Source organism: Mus musculus, chromosome 6, assembly GCF_000001635.26.
Source record: "Mus musculus strain C57BL/6J chromosome 6, GRCm38.p6 C57BL/6J".
Lineage (NCBI taxonomy): Eukaryota > Metazoa > Chordata > Mammalia > Rodentia > Muridae > Mus > Mus musculus.
Window position 1 is genome coordinate 122,219,509 of NC_000072.6, and position 19,108 is coordinate 122,238,616.

The window sequence follows — 19,108 nt, forward strand, 5'->3', positions numbered from 1 at the left end:
TGGGCAAGCCCCTGAAACATGGACAGTCTACCAGAGGCCACATTGCTGAAGAGATCTGACTATTCCTCCCCTTAGTAGCCCTCAACTGTCAATAGCTCCTCAACTAATTGTGGGTCTTCACAAACGCCTCCCGTTCCATGCTGGAATATTGACTGGCTTGCTGTTGTGACGGTACAGGGCAGGGAATCATAGCTGCTGTGACTTTATGAGTGAAGTCACCTTGTCATCTTCTGGTGATATTTGCTCGATTCTACCAAAATGTGATTCCCTTTCCACTCCCTTATTTGGGCCTCTTACACCCACTCCTATTAAAATCCAAGTACCCACTGAATCCTGGTAATCTTAATTCTATGCTCTTGCCATCCTTTCCTTCCAAAAGAGCACTTACCACGTGCAAACCCATCTTCTACAATATTCCTTTTCTTATTCATTTCTCTCCATGGTCATAATGACTGCATTGAGCACAATTAAAACCATACAATACTTATAGGAGTCTCATGCAAGCCAATGACAGTAAAACTATTCGTACATTGAATTAAAAACAGGACTTAATGGGAAGAATTATATAATCACTCTAATAGCTTAAAAGTCATATGGACACTGGCTAATAACAAGTTTTAGATGTAAACATGATTTCTCTATACAGTCACAGATATCTTTCAAGTCATTTCTAGAAGTTAAGATCCTCAGTGAATACTCAACAAATTTACTGAAAAGAGGCTTCCTTGCCATTGATCATTTATAAAAACTTTTAGCTATTTAATAAATTATGCAATTGGTTCTTCAACAACATTAAGTGGGAGTCATAGCACCATTCATGAGAAGGCTTATGAATCCCCTCAGGTTCAACAGAAACAATAAGAGAGAGACATCATTTTCTCCCAAGTGATGTAAACACTGTGAACATTGCATTGAGAAAAAGTTTATTACCAAAGATATGCTTATTATTGCCAAGTGTGGCTTGCTCCTCTGAGATGATTATTAATTTTCAGCTCCCTGACTACCAGGCTTTCTTCTCTGTTATTCTTCCTTTATCTGAATAATAAATGGGGCATCAGTCAAGGTTGTCTCAGTCCTTTTTATAAAATGTAGCATGCTGTTTGGGATGCTAAGGGATAAAAGAAATAAAAAGTTAGTATATGATTAGCTATAAATAACCAACATAACTTTTGACAGTGAACGTCTTGCTGGAAGATATCTTTGTGATATTCTCCTGAGATCATTAGCATGCAAGCAACTAACCACAGGGCAGGTAGACTGTCTTCCACATATAGACTGACCTCCAAATCCCTGTGTTCAGTTATTTGGAGATTCCTGTCAGTTGTCTGACCCATAACCATCTCTTCCCCCAGCTCCAGTAAAAGGCAACTTTGCCTTGGAGATCCCTGTGGAGTTCAGCATGGTCCCAATGGCTAAAATGCTCATCTACACGATCTTGCCTGATGGAGAAGTGATTGCAGATTCTGTAAACTTTGAAGTTGAAAAGTGTCTTCGCAACAAAGTGAGGGATTTATTACGTATTACTTCTATTTTTAAAAAGGGAGGGTCTAAAGGACAGAGATTTCAGATAAATATGCTAAACCCAGTCATTGGTGTGTGCCTCCATGGCAAAGATGTGGACAGTACCAGAGTGCCAGATTTCAATTTATAAACCCCACATGTGGTTGGAGGGTTAAGAGAGACGAAGCAAGGTTGTGTAGAGGAATAGAGGAAAACCGAATCCTTAATAACTACATTAAAGTTGTGTAGGTTACATTTTATTGTATTTATCTGCTTGTGCACATGTGCATGTGAATGCACACATGTAGAGGAAAGAGAACAAGTTTTACAAGTCTGTGCTCTCCTTCCTCATGAGTCTGAGGGGTCAAGCTCAGGTCAACAGGCTTGACTGGTGACGCCTTTACCCACTGATCCATCTCATAGATCCTTAATGTCATATAATCTTATTTTTTTTCATTTTTTATTAGGTATTTAGCTCATTTACATTTCCAATGATATACCAAAAGTCCCCCATAGCCACCCACCCCCAATCCCCTACCCACCCACTCCCCTTTTTTGGCCCTGGCGTTCCCCTGTACTGGGGCATATAAAGTTTGCGTGTCCAATGGGCCTCTCTTTCCAGTGATGGCCGCCTAGGCCATCTTTTGATACATATGCAGCTAGAGTCAAAAGCTCTGGGGTACTGGTTAGTTCATAATGTTGTTCCACCTATAGGGTTGCAGATCCCTTTAGCTTCTTGGGTACTTTCTCTAGCTCCTTCATTGGGGGCCATGTGATCCATCCAATAGCCGACTGTGAGCATCCACTTCTATGTTTGCTAGGCCCAGGCATACTCTGACAAGAGACAGCTATATCAGGGTCCTTTCAGCATAATCTTGCTAGTGTATGCAATGGTGTCAGCATTTGGAAGCTGATTATGGGATGGATCCCCGGATATGGCAGTCTCTACATGGTCCATCTTTTTATCTCAGCTCCAAATTTTGTCTCTGTACCTCCTTCCAAGGGTGTTTTGTTCCCACTTCTAAGGAGGGGCATAGTGTCCACACTTCAGTCTTCATTTTTCTTGAGTTTCATGTGTTTAGGAAATTGTATCTTATATCTTTGATATCCTAGGTTTTGGGCTAATGTCCACTTATCAGTGAGTACATATTGTGTGAGTTCCTTTGTGAATGTGTTACCTCACTCAGGATGATGCCCTCCACGTCCATCCATTTGGCTAGGAATTTCATAAATTCATTCTTTTTAATAGCTGAGTAGTACTCCATTGTGTAGATGTACCACATTTTCTGTATCCATTCCTCTGTTGAGGGGCATCTGGGTCCCTTCCAGCTTCTGGCTATTATAAATAAGGCTGCTATGAACATAGTGGAGCATGTGTCCTTCTTACCATTTGGGGCATCTTCTGGCTATATGCCCAGGAGAGGTATTGCTGGATCCTCCGGTAGTACTATATCCAGTTTTCTGAGGAACCGCCAGACTGATTTCCAGAGTGGTTGTACAAGCCTGCAATTCCACCAACAATGGAGGAGTGTTCCTCTTTCTCCACATCCACGCCAGTATCTGCTGTCACCTGAATTTTTGATCTTAGCCATTCTGACTGGTGTGAGGTGGAATCTCAGGGTTGTTTTGATTTGCATTTCCCTGATGATTAAGGATGTTGAACATTTTTTCAGGTGCTTCTCTGCCATTCTGTATTCCTCAAGTGAGAATTCTTTGTTCAGTTCTGAGCCCCATTTTTTAATGGGGTTATTTGATTTTCTGAAGTCCACCTTCTTGAGTTCTTTATATATGTTGGATATTAGTCCCCTATCTGATTTAGGATAGGTAAAGATCCTTTCCCAATCTGTTGGTGGTCTTTTTGTCTTATTGACGGTGGCTTTTGCCTTGCAGAAACTTTGGAGTTTCATTAGGTCCCATTTGTCAATTCTTGATCTTACAGCACAAGCCATTGCTGTTCTGTTCAGGAATTTTTCCCCTGTGCCCATATCTTCAAGACTTTTCCCCACTTTCTCCTCTATAAGTTTCAGTGTCTCTGGTTTTATGTGAAGTTCCTTGATCCACTTAGATTTGACCTTAGTACAAGGAGATAAGTATGGATCAATTCGCATTCTTCTACACGATAACAACCAGTTGTGCCAGCACCAATTGTTGAAAATGCTGTCTTTCTTCCACTGGATGGTTTTAGCTCCCTTGTCGAAGATCAAGTGACCATAGGTGTGTGGGTTCATTTCTGGGTCTTCAATTCTATTCCATTGGTCTACTTGTCTGTCTCTATACCAGTACCATGCAGTTTTTATCACAATTGCTCTGTAGTAAAGCTTTAGGTCAGGCATGGTGATTCCACCAGAGGTTCTTTTATCCTTGAGAAGAGTTTTTGCTATCCTAGGTTTTTTGTTATTCCAGATGAATTTCCAAATTGCTCCTTCAAATTCGTTGAAGAATTGAGCTGGAATTTTGATGGGGATTGCATTGAATCTGTAGATTGCTTTTGGCAAGATAGCCATTTTTACAATGTTGATTCTGCCAATCCATGAGCCTGGGAGATCTTTCCATCTTCTGAGATCTTCTTTAATTTCTTTCTTCAGAGACTTGAAGTTCTTATCATACAGATCTTTCACTTCCTTAGTTAGAGTGACGCCGAGATATTTTATATTATTTGTGACTATTGAGAAGGGTGTTGTTTCCCTAATTTCTTTCTCAGCCTGTTTATTCTTTGTGTAGAGAAAGGCCATTGACTTGTTTGAGTTAATTTTGTATCCAGCTATTTCACCGAAGCTGTTTATCAGGTTTAGGAGTTCTCTGGTGGAATTTTTAGGGTCACTTATATATACTATCATATCATCTGCAAAAAGTGATATTTTGACTTCCTCTTTTCCAATTTGTATCCCCTTGATCTCCTTTTGTTGTCGAATTGCTCTGGCTAATACTTCAAGTACTATGTTGAAAAGGTAGGGAGAAAGTGGGCAGCCTTGTCTAGTCCCTGATTTTAGTGGGATTGCTTCCAGCTTTTCTCCATTTACTTTGATGTTGGCTACTGGTTTGCTGTAGATTGCTTTTATTATGTTTAGGTATAGGCCTTGAATTCCTGATCTTTCCAAAACTTTTATCATGAATGGGTGTTGGATCTTGTCAAATGCTTTTTCTGCATCTAACGAGATGATCATGTGGTTTTTGTCTTTGAGTTTGTTTATATAATGGATTACATTGATGGATTTTCGTATATTAAACCATCCCTGCATCCCTGGAATAAAACCTACTTGGTCAGGATGGATGATTGCTTTAATGTGTTCTTGGATTCGGTTAGCGAGAATTTTATTGAGGATTTTTGCATCGATATTCATAAGAGAAATTGGTCTGAAGTTCTCTATCTTTGTTGGATCTTTCTGTGGTTTAGGTATCAGAGTAATAGTGGCTTCATAAATTGAGTTGGGTAGAGTACCTTCTACTTCTATCTTGTGAAATAGTTTGTGCAGAACTGGAATTAGATCTTCTTTGAAGGTCTGATAGAACTCTGCACTAAACCCGTCTGGTCCTGGGCTTTTTTTGGCTGGGAGACTATTAATAACTGCTTCTATTTCTTTAGAGGATATGGGACTGTTTAGATGGTCAACTTGATCCTGATTCAACTTTGGTACCTGGTATCTGTCCAGAAATTTGTCCATTTCGTCCAGGTTTTCCAGTTTTGTTGAGTATAGCCTTTTGTAGAAGGATCTGATGGTGTTTTGGATTTCTTCAGGATCTGTTGTTATGTCTCCCTTTTCATTTCTGATTTTGTTAATTAGGATTTTGTCCCTTTGCCCTTTAGTGAGTCTAGCTAAGGGTTTATCTATCTTGTTGATTTTCTCAAAGAACCAACTCCTCGTTTGGTTAATTCTTTGAATAGTTCTTTTTTCCACTTGGTTAATTTCACCCCTGAGTTTGATTATTTCCTGCTGTCTACTCCTCTTGGGTGAATTTGCTTCCTTTTTTTCTAGAGCTTTTAGATGTGTTGTGAAGCTGCTAGTATGTGCTCTCTCCCGTTTCTTTTTGGAGGTACTCAGAGCTATGAGTTTCCCTCTTAGAAATGCTTTCATTGTGTCCCAAAGGTTTGGGTACGTTGTGGCTTCATTTTCATTAAACTCTAAAAAGTCTTTAATTTCTTTCTTTATTCCTTCCTTGACCAAGGTATCATTGAGAAGAGTTTTGTTCAGTTTCCACGTGAATGTTGGCTTTCCATTATTTATGTTGTTATTGAAGATCAGTCTTAGGCCACGGTGGTCTGATAGGATACATGGGACAATTTCAATATTTTTGTATCTGTTGAGGCCTGTTTTGTGACCAATTATATGGTCAATTTTGGAGAAGGTCCCGTGAGGTGCTGAGAAGAAGGTATATCCTTTTGTTTTAGGATAAAATGTTCTGTAGATATCTGTCAGGTCCATTTGTTTCATAACTTCTGTTAGTTTCACTGTGTCCCTGTTTAGTTTCTGTTTCCACGATCTGTCCATTGATGAAAGTGGTGTGTTGAAGTCTCCCACTATTATTGTGTGAGGTGCAATGTGTGCTTTGAGCTTTACTAAAGTGTCTTTAATGAATGTAGCTGCCCTTGCATTTGGAGCGTAGATATTCAGAATTGAGAGTTCCTCTTGGAGGATTTTACCTTTGATGAGTATGAAGTGTCCCTCCTTGTCTTTTTTGATAACTTTGGGTTGGAAGTCAATTTTATCCGATATTAGAATGGCTACTCCAGCTTGTTTCTTCAGACCATTTGCTTGGAAAATTGTTTTCCAGCCTTTCACTCTGAGGTAGTGTCTGTCTTTTTCCCTGAGATGGGTTTCCTGTAAGCAGCAGAATGTTGGGTCCTGTTTGTGTAGCCAGTCTGTTAGTCTATGTCTTTTTATTGGGGAATTGAGTCCATTGATATTAAGAGATATTAAGGAAAGGTAATTGTTGCTTCCTGTTATTTTTGTTGTTAAAGTTGGCATTCTGTTCTTGTGGCTGTCTTCTTTTAGGTTTGTTGAGGGATTATCTTCTTGTTTTTTCTAGGGCGTGGTTCCCGTCCTTGTATTGGTTTTTTTCTGTTATTATCCTTTGAAGGGCTGGATTCGTGGAGAGATAGTGGGTGAATTTAGTTTTGTCGTGGAATACTTTGGCTTCTCCATCTATGGTAATTGAGAGTTTGGCTGGATATAGTAGCCTGGGCTGGCATTTGTGTTCTCTTAGTGTCTGTATAACATCTGTCCAGGCTCTTCTGGCTTTCATAGTCTCTGGTGAAAAATCTGGTGTAATTCTGATAGGCTTGCCTTTATATGTTACTTGACCTTTTTCCCTTACTGCTTTTAGTATTCTGTCTTTATTTAGTGCATTTGATGTTCTGATTATTATGTGTCGGGAGGAATTTCTTTTCTGGTCCAGTCTATTTGGAGTTCTGTAGGCTTCTTGTATGTTCATGGGCATCTCTTTCTTTAGATTTGGGAAGTTTTCTTCAATAATTTTGCTGAAGATGTTTGCTGGTCCTTTGAGTTGAAAATCTTCATTCTCATCCACTCCTATTATCCGTAGGTTTGGTCTTCTCATTGTGTCCTGGATTTCCTGGATGTTTTTAGTTAGGATCTTTTTGCATTTTCCATTTTCTTTGATTGTTGTGCCGATGTTCTCTATGGAGTCTTCTGCACCTGAGATTCTCTCTTCCACCTCTTGTATTCTGTTGCTGATGCTGGCATCTATAGTTCCAGATTTCTTTCCTAGGGTTTCTATCTCCAGCGTTGCCTCACTTTAGGTTTTCTTTATTGTGTCTAATTCCCTTTTTAGGTCTAGTATGGTTTTGTTCATTTCCATCACCTGTTTGGATGTGTTTTCCTGTTTTTCTATAAGGACTTCTACCTGTTTGGTTGTGTTTTCCTGTTTTTCTTTAAGGCCTTGTAACTCTTTAGCAGTGTTTTCCTGTTTTTCCTTAAGGACTTGTAACTCTTTAGCAGTGTTCTCCTGTATCTCTTTAAGTGAGTTATTGAATTCCTTCTTTATGTCCTCTACCATCATCATGAAATATGCTTTTAAATCCAGGTCTACCTTTTCAGGTGTGTTAGGGTGTCCTGGACTGGGCGAAGTGGGCGTTCTGGGTTCTGATGATGGTGAGTGGTCCTGGTTTCTGTTAGTAGGATTCTTACGTTTACCTTTCGCCATCTGGCAATCTCTGGAGTTAGTTGTTTTAGTTGTCTTTGTTAAGAGATTGTTCCTCTGTTGATTTTGTTACCCTCAATCAGCAGGCGTGGGAGACAAGTTCTCTCCTCTGAGTTTCAGTGGACAGAGCAGTCTCTGCAGGCAAGCTCTCCTCTTTCGGGGAAGGTGTACAGTTATCTGGTGTTTGGACCTCCTCCTGGCTGAAGGTGAAGGCCGAAAACAGGATCTTTCCCAGAAGCTGTGTTGCTTTGGCCAGGAAGGTGGCCGGCCATCTGGAGCCGAAGATGGCGCCGCCTCAGAAGCCCTGTGGCTCTCGCCAGGAAGGTGGCCAGTTGTCTGGAGCCGAAGATGGCACCGCCCCAGATCTCTGCGACTCTCGCCCGTCCCAGAAACGGCTGGCCTCTGTATTCCACACGGTCACCCGTGCAGCCTGCCCTCCGTGGAGTCCCGGAGCCAAGAAGGCTCCCGCCGGCGCCTGTGACACAAACCTCTCAGGCTGGGCAGACCCCCGTGCTCTCACCAGGAAGGTGGCCGGCTGTCTGGAGCTGAAGATGGCGCCGCCCCAGAGGCTCTGCGACTCTCGCCCGTACCAGAAACGGCTGGCCTCTGTATTCCACACGGTCACCCGTGCAGCCTGCCCTCCGCGGAGTCCCGGAGCCAAGAAGGCTCCCGCTGGCGCCTGTGACACAAACCTCTCAGGCTGGGCAGACCCCCGTGCTCTCACCAGGAAGGTGGCCGGCTGTCTGGAGCTGAAGATGGCGCTGCCCCCAATGTCATATAATCTTATGCGAGACCAGTCATAGGATCCAGGCCTATCAATTGTTAGGATATTTATTTTCCCTCCAGTTTTTCATTATGATTTTTTCTTAGGTGTGATAAGAACATAAGACCCTTGCTAGTATAAATTTTTATGACACAGCATATTGAGTGTGTGCTATATCACACATCTTCAGTTCCTAGTCACATTAGGCACCTGAAACTATGTCTGTTGGTGAGCATCTGCGTTTTTCTTACTCTAGAGTAGCTAAGGACACCTCTGATCTGCTTTCATCAGCCCCTTTCTATACACCCCAGTCTTCAGCAGTTTATTCTGTCCCTGAATTGAAATAGGAAGGATTGAGAGATGAAGGTGAATGGCAGATAATCTGATAGCCAGACAGAGAGGCAGATGTACACATATTTCCAATTACAATACTGATCTGATTTTTCTACCCCAGGTATAAGATTCATCAAGAAAAATTCCTTTAAATTAAGTATCTATGTTCGGTGGTTGTGGCATGATCCTTTAATCCAAGCACAGGGGTGGCAGGCAGATCTGAGTTCAAGGCCAGCCTGGTTTATACAGTGAGTTCCAGGACAGCCAGGACTACACACACACACACACACACACACACAGGGGGGAGGACAGACATACAGAGACAGACAGAGAGACAAAAATAGAGAGACAAAGACAGAGAGACACAAAGATGGAAATAGAGAGACAGAGATGGAAAGAGAGAGGGAGGAGAAATGGGGAGGAGAGGTAGGAAAAGAAGGAGAGATGATGGAGAGGGTGTGTACCTTCTGTGTTGCAGAGACGGCTCAGTAGTAATAGCACTTGCTGCACTGAATTCTGATACCAGCATTCTTATAAATGCCAGGCATGATCAGAGGGTCTTACAACCCCAGTGTTGTGGAGGCTAGAGGCAGGAGAATTGGTAGGACTTCCTTCTGCCAATTTAGCTCCAAGATTATGAGGGACATTCTCAAAAGAATAAGGTAGAAAGTGGGAGCAGGGCACCCACATCCTCCTATGGTCTCTGATGGGTGCACGGGTGTATGCACCTGCACACTCGAGTGCATTACACCACAGTCACATACATGTGCACATACACCAAAAATGAGCTATTTTGCAAGAATTTCAGGGAGCCAAAATCATCCTTTTGTTGCTTTGGAGTTTGACTGACACATTTCCTGTCTTCCTAAATCAATCCCAGGGGAGAAAGGGGGAGCAAAGGACTTCAGTTGTGCTTCTGACAGTATTCATAATCTGGAAAAACTGATGTGTGTGTAGAGATCCAGAGTGACTTCGCGTGGCAGGTTTCAGGGATGCAAAAGCAGGAACACCCCACCCTCCCCCGCTAAGCTTGATTTTGCTTCTCACAGGTGGACCTGAGCTTCAGCTCATCTCAAAGTCTTCCCTCCTCACAAACCCGTCTGCAGGTCACAGCTTCTCCTCAGTCCCTCTGTGGCCTGAGAGCTGTGGACCAGAGTGTGCTGCTCCTGAAGCCCGAGGCTGAGCTCTCCCCTTCCTGGGTGAGTCCCTTTCTGCCTTTGTCTAAAAACCGTCCAAAGAGACAGGAAGTTACACTGGCTCTGATGAAACAGTGATTGTTCAGACTCTAGGGATCTTGAATGTTAAAATATTGCATTTAATGCTGACAGCGTCTGTAAGCACTTCATTGTAAAATCCCGAATAACAGATCAGAAAACTTTAGCCAATAAACTGAGGACATGGAAGGAAATAAGGCGCTCTGTGAGTTGCAGAGCCTTCTGTGCTCTTACTGCACCTGTCGTGCCCCAGGAGTGGCTTGTCCCCTTCAGATGCTCTTGGTGAAGCTTTTCAGAGTCACACTGCATGTGGGAGCCAAACGAAACTGTTTACACAAATAGAATCTTACAATCTCAAGAGTTCCCCAAGTGAGAAAAACGGATAGAATGATTTAAAATTTTTAAATTTTAAAATGCAAGGTTCTCAACTTGTTTTGAAAATTCTCAGAAGCACAAATGAAATCATCCACTATTTACAGGTGTCTCGCCCAAGATAATAACAGTAAAACGTTTCCTTTTATTGACTTAAAAACAGGATTTATTAGGAATAATTATATGATCACTCTAATAGTGTAAAAATTATTTTTGACACTAGCTAATAGCATGTTTTAGAATGTACAGTAGATATGTAAATATAAAAACAGAACTCCTGAGTTAAGATAATGCTGGGAAATTACCAGTCTTATTAAACCAATATTAAATTAAGTTTAATGACGAGATTTTATGAAGCTCATGCAGAACACGCTTTGGGAAGCATCCTGCTAAAATTTTTTCATTTTTGATTTTTACTTTCCCCAAATCTATTCTACAGAGATTTCTTGAGCAGTTGTTTTTAGCTGACAAATACTGGCAATTCCTTTTAAAAATGCAAGGGTTATTTAAAGGGGGATGGAGTTCCCTTGTTCCTCCCCGTACCCTGTCCTCTCTGTGCTCTGTACTATTGGCGAGAACAGCTATTTCTTTAACATTCAGGTATTTGTAGTCCTCACATTGATTTTTTTTGGGGGGGGGGGCAGGAGGGCTGTTAGTATGTTCCAAGAAAGAGGGTCCTTCCAGAACCAACGAGTCCGTCAACTCAGGAACCACAATGTTAGGCAAAGCTAACTTGGAATGTGCTCCCCACATGCCCCTCCTCATCTCCTGTCTCTTACAGATATACAATCTGCCAGGTATGCAGCACAACAAATTCATTCCAAGTTCCCGTCTGTCTGAAGACCGAGAAGACTGTATACTGTACAGGTTATGGATGTCTGAGAACAGATACTCAATACGACAGGGAAGAGAAAAGGACGTCTACAGTTATGTGGAGGTAAGCCCTATTATGTATCAACATGCTGCTCTGTGAATTATTTAGGTTTAATGAAACTCTATATTAGTAAAGAAGTTTAGGCTCAGGACACAGATATGAGTCACTGGCAAACCACTCACCTTGCATGTGGTGGTTCATGGGTTCAAATCCTAAGTATGCCAAAAATCTACATCTTAGAAAGTGCCCAGTCTAGACTATTTTTTTCTCTCTATTGGGGAAACTGGCATACAGTGGTGGACTGATGTAGAAGTAGAAGTAGTAGTAGCAGTAGTATTGTATTAATGATTTTGCAGACAGTCTCTCATTATGTAGCTCTGTAGACCAGGCTGGCCTCAAAGTCCCAGAGATCTGTCTGCCTGTGCCTCTCAAGTGCTGGGATTAAAGCGGGCACCACCGTGCATGGCTGTGAGTGACTTCTAAAAATAACAGCATTGTATCAGAAAGATGATCTAGATATGCCTCACTATAAATTATATGGCCTTCTCTGTGCTCCCTAACAAGTAGGAGACAAACAATTTGAATAGGAATCCTACTTGAACATGCAAAACTATATGTGAAATATTTATAGGAATATTTATACACACTTTTTTCGGGAGTTTGGGCTCTTTTAATCGATTGATACTTTTCTTTCTAGGACATGGGTTTAACAGCATTCACCAACTTGAAGATCAAACATCCTACATCTTGTTTTTATTATGGTATGGTACCAATATCAGGTTAAATAACAAATCAGTATTTTCAGAACAAAATACATGTGAATTATTTATCAAAGCTTGTAAAATAAAATTACAATGTATGTACGGCATCCCAGTAAGAGAAAAAGAACACAAGCTTACTAGCGCAAAATGTGTCCAGATATATGCAACTACAAGCACGTTAAAGGCTGGAGGTCCTTCCTTCAGTGTTAAAATAAGACAAAATGCAATCATTTCTGTGATATAGGATCATTGCATGAAGTGTGAAAAGGTGCATACACACACATATATTAACCAAGGAACCATTTAATCTTCCTCCTCCTCTCATCTGAGTCCCTTTCAGAGTGACTCATTTGCATCCCCACAACAGTGAATGAGGGCTCCCTTTCCCCTTGTATTCTCCAGCACTTGCTGCCAGTCCTTTTGCTGACCTTGGCCATCCTGACTGGGGTGAGATGGAATCTGGGTTGTTTTAATCTACATTTAGTGAATTGCTAGCATAACAAACACTGATAAATGATGTGTCTTAACCTTTTAAAATTTCTTTTGAAACCACTGTTCAGATCCACAGCTCATTCTTTAAGTCAGGGTGTTTGTTTTCTTGACTCTTTGTTTTTAGGGTCCTTTATATATCGGGGTATCTATTCTCTATCAGATGTATAGCTAGCAAAGGTTTTCTCCCATTCTCTGGGCTTCCACTTCACTCAATTGATTGCTCCCTAGTGGTGCAAAAAGCATTTCAGTTTTGTGAGGTCCCCGTTTGTCCAGTATTTACCTTAACTTTTAAGTGAATGGGGCTCATTCAGAGTCCTTTCCTACCTGTGTATTTTGTAGTGTTGCTGCCTATGGTTCTTCCCCCAGCAGTTTCAAGTTTCATGTTCAGGTCTTAGATGCATTTGGAGTTGATTATTGTGCAGGGTCATACATATAGGTCTACATTCATTCTTCTGTATGTGAGCATCCAGTTTTCCCAGCATCCTTTGTTGAAGATGCTGTCTTTCCCATGGGTTATGTTTTGACATCTATGTCAGCTATCAGATGCCTGTGATTGCATGAGTGTGTTTGGGTCTTCTGTTATGTTCCATTGATCTACATATCAATTTTTATGCCATTACCATGCAGGTTTTATTCCTGTACCTCTGCAATTTAACGTAAAACCATGAAACCCTATTTTTATCATTATTTATATTCCAAATATTAAAGTTTATTTTTATATCTGTGCTAACATAAAATAAAACCTTATTCTGACTGGACTGTATTAATTTTCCTCATAATGATTTGAAAGGAAATTGGAATATCTTCACACGTTTCTATAAGCAAGAGGACCTGAGGCACTGTGTCTACTCTAGACAATGGAATAATTGGGGAACTATCCCTGTAGCTGTTAAAGTAACGGGTGAAGAACTTAAAACACTAGAAAATACTTAGTTCTTGAAGGCAAATATAAAGACCACAATCAGGTAAGAGGTTGTAGCTATCACAGGGAAGTATGTATAGAAATTAAACTCTGTGTATGTATGTGAATTTAAAAATTGGGAATGATTTTCTAGGCTTAGAAATCACCTGGAAAATACTTAGGTGAAGCCCTGACTAAATCAGTGTGTATACTTGTCCTTGAAAAAGTACAGAGTACAGACCCTCCATCATCAACTTTAAATCCTACATTTCTTGCCAGTACAAACCCAAGCCAATGCTATGAACCTGAGTAATAAACTTCCTATTTCTGAGGCAAGAGCTTGTACATATACCTCTTGCAGTTTTTATCCAAACGAAAACCTATTAAAACATTGGGTTAAAGATACAGATCGTAAGAAAGAAAAAACATTGCAAAAATATCTCTGCCAATAATGTAGACATCATTCAGCTCTTGTCTGGAATGATTCTCATTGTCACGAGATCTGTTGCCTAGGATCATATTATGCATCTCCATTCCTCCTAGGTGACACATTGTATCTGTAGGCATTCACTAACTATCTAATATCCAACCCAAGGAAATATGCATTGTGGTTCCTTCCAACTTGAACTACTCTAGGTAAGGTTTCACCTATGACAAAGACGTTACCCAGTCTCCTCCAAAATGAGTGATTCAATGCATCACGGTTATAGTGTTAACAGTCAAGAAGAAATTGAAAATTCAGCTACATTTACACTACACAACTATGTCCCATTGAATTCATGTACTATGTTCATTTCTTCCATTGTAATTTCATAGCACCTCCTGTGGAATTTGATCATGAATTTAGGGATGGACTTTCTGGGAGATTGCAAATGGGATCAAGTGAAAGACCTCCTCCTGAAGAGCCACAACGTAAAGACCCACCAACTAAAGATCCACTTACGGAGACCATTCGGAAATATTTTCCTGAAACCTGGGTCTGGGATATAGTCACAGTAAAGTAAGTGATTTCCATTTGTATTATTTGAGCTGGGTATAATTTTTCTGTGTTTTCTTATATTTCTCTAGTTAATTTTATCATAAACAAAGGAAATTGGTCATTTAGAAAACCATAGCATATCAACTCATCCAGTATAAAATACATATAATTTGATCGATCCCAGAAAATGCACATAAAATCTATCACCTACCTGCCTGATAGTTAAAACTATTCAGAATCGCCATATTGAGTAGTAGGTGGGGCAGTCTTACATAGAGCAGATTATGGGACTGCGACATGCAGTAGACCATAGAAGTGATACAACTCTTGTATGATATTTTGAAGATGTGAATTCAGAGAATACTTCAAATCTATGTTTATATTTCCATGAACATATGAATTTGAGATGCTGTGGGTCTATTACTTGAGTTGGAAAAACAAGATTGCTGAAAGACCTTTAATTATGCCATCTGGAGTCCCTGTTACTTTGTTCCTTCCCTATCACTCCTTTGAAGGACTAAAGGAATGGTGTCTTGTCACACTCAGAGATAACTAATTCATGGGCTCACTTTCTGTGCTTTACACTCTTCCTCTCCCAGCTCCACAGGAGTGGCTGAAGTGGAAATGACTGTCCCTGACACCATCACTGAATGGAAAGCTGGAGCCCTCTGCCTGTCCAATGACACTGGCCTTGGCCTCTCTTCTGTGGTACCTCTCCAAGCCTTCCAGCCCTTCTTTGTGGAAGTCTCATTGCCCTACTCTGTGGTCCGTGGAGAAGCCTTCATGCTCAAAGCCACTGTGATGAACTACCTCCCTACAAGCATGCGGGTGAATACCTTTCTGAATTCAGCATGACCAGAGGGGACGATTAGTGTGTAGATTGTAACTAAGACTTAAATGAAAAGAATAAATAAAGGGGGGAAGAGATTGTACTGGACTGGTCAGCAAGTAGAGCCCAATGTTTAAACAATTCCCATACTCTAGCTATATATACACAACAAAGAGTTGTTTAACAGTATGAACATGACATAAAATTAGGTGGTTTTGCCAGTATGTAAACAGCACTTAGTGTACTAACAGAGAGAGGATATTGCATGTAGCCTCTGTATATAATCAAAAGACATAGTCCATATATATGTATGAGGTTGTTGGAAGGATAAAATTATATATTGTATTACAATGAACTTTTCTTTCATTAGAGGGAGGTGTATACTTAAAAATGTTAGTTAAAAAATCTAGTACATTAATGTGCTTCTGCCATCAAAATAAAACAAATATAAGTAGACAGATATATAATTATCCCCTTAATGGTTTGTGTCGATAATACATAGATGATAGCTAAATAACACTCTAGAAATGCATGTGCGAAAGACATCTTTGCAAGCCTTCTGTGTCAGCTTACATGACATTTTAGGCATGTCTTCCAAACACATCCCCTCTCTTCTCTTTCTAACACAAATCCCCATAAGACTTTGGCCTACCTACTACCATGCATAACATGCTGTCCTTCCATGGCGACATCTTTCTTTTCATTTATTTATTTTGCTGCTTCTTTTTCCCTGTGGGGCCACAGATGAGTGTGCAGCTGGAAGCCTCTCCTGATTTCACAGCTGTACCAGTGGGAGACGACCAAGATTCTTACTGCCTCAGTGCCAATGGGAGGCACACCTCATCCTGGCTGGTAACTCCCAAGTCTTTAGGTGAGTGAAAATTTTGTGAGGGGAATCTACCCAGAAAAGGTAAGTATAGGGAAGTTTCTTCAGTTACTTTCTTCTCATTGGGTCCCTAAGAGGAAGCGCCCAGTCATTACTAACTCTGATGTATGCTTACTGCACCTTTAATACAAGACAAGCTCTTGGACCACTCCTAGAACCAAGGAGGCCCTGCAGATCTAGGGGCTTTGGTAGGTGCCAGGTTCCTGGCAGATCTGAACTCAGCTCTCTGGACTGTTTGTTTCAGGGAATGTGAATTTCTCTGTGTCTGCGGAAGCACAAAAGTCCTCAGAGCCCTGTGGTTCTGAGGTGGCCACAGTTCCTGAAACTGGGAGAAAGGACACAGTAGTCAAAGTCCTGATAGTTGAGGTGAGTAAACCTTCCCGGTCAGCAGTGTGCTGAGTCCAGAAAATGGAGCAGTGTTGACTATATATAGATGAAAATTAAAAGATAATATCATGTGATCTTGAGATAGTTCATAGCTGGCAAGCCCATGCTTCTAAACAGATATGTGTTGTGCTTTCTTTCCTGTTCCTAGGCTTTTAACTGAAGCTTAGGGGGCAAGGAGGATAATCTAAGCCAGTTTATCTTCTTAAGGTTATACTGCTTTCTTCTTATTATGTCCACCCCTTTGTCTTTATTTTCTTTCCCTATTGACTCTTTTTGACCTGGCATGCCCAAATTCTCACATGCTGAAGCCATTCCAGCCCATGGCCTCACAAGTAAAGCTGTTTCTCAAAAGGCAAAACAAAACCAAAAATTGCCTGCAACAATTCTGTGCTTGCACATTTGTTGTTTGCATACTCGGTGTTTGATTTCTCACGTCTGAATTTCCTATCTTTTTGTCCAGGCCTGAAGGAATCAAGCAAGAGCATACCTTCAGCTCACTGTTCTGCGCATCAGGTGAGAACGTTTCAAAACAGGAATTAGACAGTAAGTTAAGTCACCTACTGAGAAATCTTGCAATATTCCTATAAGAAAATCAGAATACTGTGACTAAAGCAACTTAGAGAGCTGACCATCTTACATGCTCACAGTCTATCATGAGGCAAAGGCAGGGCAGGAATCTGGAATCAGGAACTGAAGCAGAACTGAACTGAAGCAGAAGCTGTGGAGGGGTGCAGCTTCCTAGCTTGCTTGGCCCTTGCTCCATTTGCTTTCTTATACTCCACAGAATTCAGACACTGGCCATGACCTACCACATCTATTGTTAAAAAAGAAAAGCTTTAAGACTGGCTCGCAGCCCAGTGTTAGGGAGGCATTTTCTCAATAAAGGCTCCCCACTCCCCAAAAAACTCTAACTTATGTAAAAGTTCACACACACACACACACACAGAATTTTCCTACACCAAAATTCAGCCTATAACACATTTTTGTTTGTTTATTGAAACTAATTAAAGCATTGATAAAAGTAGAACACAGATCATAGAGGCACAGATGTTCCATGTTGGAAAGATGCTTTGCTCCAAGGAAATGGATAATAAGAGAACATGCTTGGAGCTTGACAAACCTGTGGTACCAGGAAACATGGATTTGGGATATTTACCTCTAAATCACTTTTCTAGTGAAGCAAGAATGTAGCTCTGAAGACACTGAACTTAGGACTCTGTAGATATGCAGAGTACAGAGATGATCATCTACCTCTTTCTTTTGCTTATTAAGATGCTGAGATATCTGAAAAAATGTCCCTGGTCCTCCCACCAACAGTAGTGAAAGATTCAGCAAGAGCACATTTCTCTGTGATGGGTGAGTCAATCCATCCCTGGGGGACTTGGAACAATATTCACTACCACAACCCTGCCCCCCACCATGATTCCAAATGTAGCTTCCAAACTACTACACTTGATCGCTTTAACATACTTCTTCTGTCTTAATCCCCTCAATTCCCACTGGCTTCCAGCACACATCACCCATAAAATTCCTTCCCGTCACTGAAAAGGTATTCTTTCTTTTTTTTTCAATTTTTTGTTAGATATTTTCTTCATTTACATTTCAAATGCTATCCTGAAAGGCCCCTATACCCTCCCCCCACCCTGCTCCCCTACCCACCCACTCCCACTTCTTGGCCCTAGCATTCCCCTGTACTGGGGCATATAAAGTTTGGAAGACACTAATTTGTTCTTGAAGATATTGGCCATTCTGATGTCATGCCTCTCACTTCCAGGTGATATCTTGAGTTCAGCCATAAAAAACACACAAAACCTTCTCCATATGCCCTATGGCTGTGGGGAGCAGAACATGGTCCTTTTTGCTCCCAACATCTACGTATTGAAATATCTGGATAAAACCCAACAGCTGACTCAGAAGATCAAGACTAAGGCCCTCGGCTTCCTCAGAGCTGGTCAGTAAGGCTCAGAAACTCTACCTTGTTCTTGTAAATGTTCTCTACAGAAATGTCTAGAAATGGGGTTAGCATTGGAGGGGAGAGCAGAGCACTGTTCTTGGTCAGTCCTACAAGCCATGGTATGTGAGGGCCTCTGACTTCAGATTTATAGCCTGCCATTCTCTGATGTATCCATTTCTTCAGAACACACCCAAAGCCTTCTATTCCAGGTTATCAGAGAGAGCTGAACTACAAACACAAGAATGGCTCCTACAGTGCCTTCGGGGATCAAAATGGCGAGAGAGAAGGAAACACTTGGTAAGAAGAGTCCACTGTGTGCCAGGCCTTGATCAACTCTTGTTCCTCACAGCAGCTATACATGCATTGTATGTCATGGAAGTCTAGTGGGTGCCTGGGCCTGAGACGGACATGTCTGAGGTAGCACACATCATAAACTGCAGAACTAAGATTCCCAAGAGTCTCATCTGTTTGACTCTGTACCATGTGCTTTCCTGGCTTCAGAAAGCTGGCTTTCTCATTTCTCTCCAGGAATATTCATCATCAAATGTCTGGCTACATTTTGCTGAGCATCCAGAGATGCTCATATCTGAGACTCAAAAAGTTCTTGTCATTCTTCATGTGACCTTGCATTATATGAGAATGTATTACTGAGGGCTGCAGAGATGGCTCAACATCTAAGAGCACTGACTGTTCTTCCAGTGGTC

General features: G+C 41.1%; 1 pseudogene across 1 annotated transcript in view; it reads left to right on the forward strand.

The window, feature by feature from the left end:
* The window catches only part of Mug-ps1 (murinoglobulin, pseudogene 1), a 72,514-nt pseudogene that overhangs the window by 43,456 nt on the left and 9,950 nt on the right, over positions 1-19,108 (forward strand). Inside the window, exons 13-25 of the transcript NR_027619.1 lie at positions 1,353-1,501; positions 9,805-9,954; positions 11,123-11,278; positions 11,913-11,976; positions 13,259-13,433; positions 14,186-14,369; positions 14,948-15,176; positions 15,922-16,048; positions 16,308-16,429; positions 16,911-16,963; positions 17,723-17,806; positions 18,225-18,401; positions 18,614-18,701. The product of NR_027619.1 is annotated as a murinoglobulin, pseudogene 1 (transcript). The remainder of the gene's footprint in view (positions 1-1,352; positions 1,502-9,804; positions 9,955-11,122; positions 11,279-11,912; positions 11,977-13,258; positions 13,434-14,185; positions 14,370-14,947; positions 15,177-15,921; positions 16,049-16,307; positions 16,430-16,910; positions 16,964-17,722; positions 17,807-18,224; positions 18,402-18,613; positions 18,702-19,108) is intronic.